Source organism: Branchiostoma belcheri, unplaced genomic scaffold, assembly GCF_001625305.1.
Source record: "Branchiostoma belcheri isolate BF01 breed outbred unplaced genomic scaffold, Haploidv18h27 scaffold1103, whole genome shotgun sequence".
Classification (NCBI taxonomy): domain Eukaryota; kingdom Metazoa; phylum Chordata; class Leptocardii; order Amphioxiformes; family Branchiostomatidae; genus Branchiostoma; species Branchiostoma belcheri.
In genome coordinates this window covers 1-1,978 of record NW_017802496.1, presented here as the reverse complement: position 1 = coordinate 1,978, position 1,978 = coordinate 1, and the positions used below count along the sequence as shown (strand labels likewise).

The window sequence follows — 1,978 nt, the reverse complement described above, 5'->3', positions numbered from 1 at the left end:
CGCTGCACGGAAGAATACGTGTCACCCCTGCCNCGTCGCCTGCGCGCACACCTGCGTCGCCTGCGCGCACACCTGCGTCATGTCTGCAAAGAGCTTCCTCGTCTGCGCACGACTACCTGCGTCGTGTCTGCCAAGAGCTTCCTCACGCCTGCACAGAAAGAGCTTCCTCGTCTGCGCACGACTACCTGCGTCGTGCCTGCCAAGAGCTTCCTCACGCCTCCACAGAAAGAGATTCCTCGGCGACCTCGCTGCGCGCAACGAAAGCTCGCTGCACGGAAGAATACGTGTCACCCCTGCCCTGTTGAAGAATGGACGGTCCCCTATTATAGGTCAAGGGTCATATTCGCTGTCGTTTTTGTTTACTTCAGTCTCAAATTTGTTTTAGTTTTTATGCTTACAATGTCCGGCGCGTTTATTAATCAATAACGGGCCCGTTAGTGATAAAATTAATTAATAGAAATCCTGCATAGATTATGTTAATATTGCCCTTACAACATCTGCCCCCAACAACAGAACCACCTCGTCTTCGATCTTCCCCGGTAAGTGCCCGTTGTTTATTTGCATGAACAAAGCGAATAATTCCAAAGAAACATTTTGAGGACATCCTATGGCAGTCTGGGCATCGATTCTTCCCGACCCGCGACGATATACACGGTTTTAGACCGGATTTGAAGTAGGCGACGATATGGGGGGGGGGGGCAGGCACATGTAACGTTACAGTATGCTACGCATGTTTAATTTGCACCAAGGGTTCTGTGAAATACCTAGAGAGGCAATTTGACTATGAACTGAACCATGCCCAAACCTGCACCAAGAGGTTTTACTTTTGTCTGTGAATGTGGAGAAATTAGGCTGCATAGTTTCTTAGTCGCCTTTGAATTTTGGACATTACATCATGTGATTTGAATGACATGAGCGGTTTATTAGCATGATCAAATTATTGGAAACATAACTAAATTATAAAACATCACTCTAAAAGGTTCATATCACTTCGCGAAGGTATGGGGTCGTTGAATTCTGGATACCTTCGTCAAGAAGGTTATGCTTTTGGTCTCGTTCGTGTATGTGTGTGTTTGTCTGTCACCAAAAATAACTCAAGAATGCTTCCGGTTTTGAATGAAATTTTCTGCACTTCTTGCCTGCATGTTTGCAACTGACAGGTCAAATTATCTTAGCTGTCTAATAGAGAGATCAAGGAAACATTCCATGTATTGACACCCATGTATCATGTCTTATACAGATTCAAGCACAAGCACCCAGAAGATCCTGAGGAGGTCCCAGGAGGGTTCCTGACAGATTGTAACAAGGTACATGAAAGTGCAGGCCAGGGAATTAGATTTAGAATAAGAATCAAGATGACAGCTTTGATTGTCCAATTATACATGTACACATAGCCATACTTTTAAACTATAAATTGATGCAAGCAGTATCAGTGTACATGTGCCTGCCCTTACAGAACCCACACCATTTTGCTATGTACATGTGTATGAGGAAAGTTACTCTGTTTCCCTAACAAACTCTAATTATACACAAATGCTGCACAGATTTCCTGAGTGTAGATGAGTCACATCTCCAAGGTATATTCTAGATGTATTCATTATGTTCCATATCTTTCCCCAAGGACTCCCTGACTGTGATCCCTGATGCCCTATATTGAATGCTTCAGTGAAGGGTGCCAAGGTGTACGACAAGTTCCAGTTTGAACGGATCGGCTACTTCTCTGTAGATCCTGATTCAGCAAAGTCCGACAAGGTCAGCTGTCGTAACTCTTAATGTCTCACATTTACAATATACTTCAGCATCTGAGGAAAATGTACTCTGGGGATTTATAGTTGAAATTGACTAGAAATTGTGTACACTTATTATTCCCAGTAATCAGTTATGTTGTCAGTCCACTCTGTTTTCATTTGAGACATTTTGAGAATAAAAAGCCTATGGACACTTGTTTCAGTTTCACATCAAAACTCCAGCATATCAT

General features: G+C 43.4%; 1 long non-coding RNA gene across 1 annotated transcript; it reads left to right on the top strand.

Moving 5' to 3' along the window:
- Positions 1–334: 334 nt before the first annotated feature.
- Positions 335–1,972, top strand: LOC109487287. Its single transcript, XR_002141243.1, has 3 exons — positions 335–539; positions 1,241–1,307; positions 1,622–1,972. It is a non-coding gene; the product is annotated as an uncharacterized LOC109487287 (long non-coding RNA).
- The last annotated feature ends 6 nt before the right edge of the window (positions 1,973–1,978 follow it).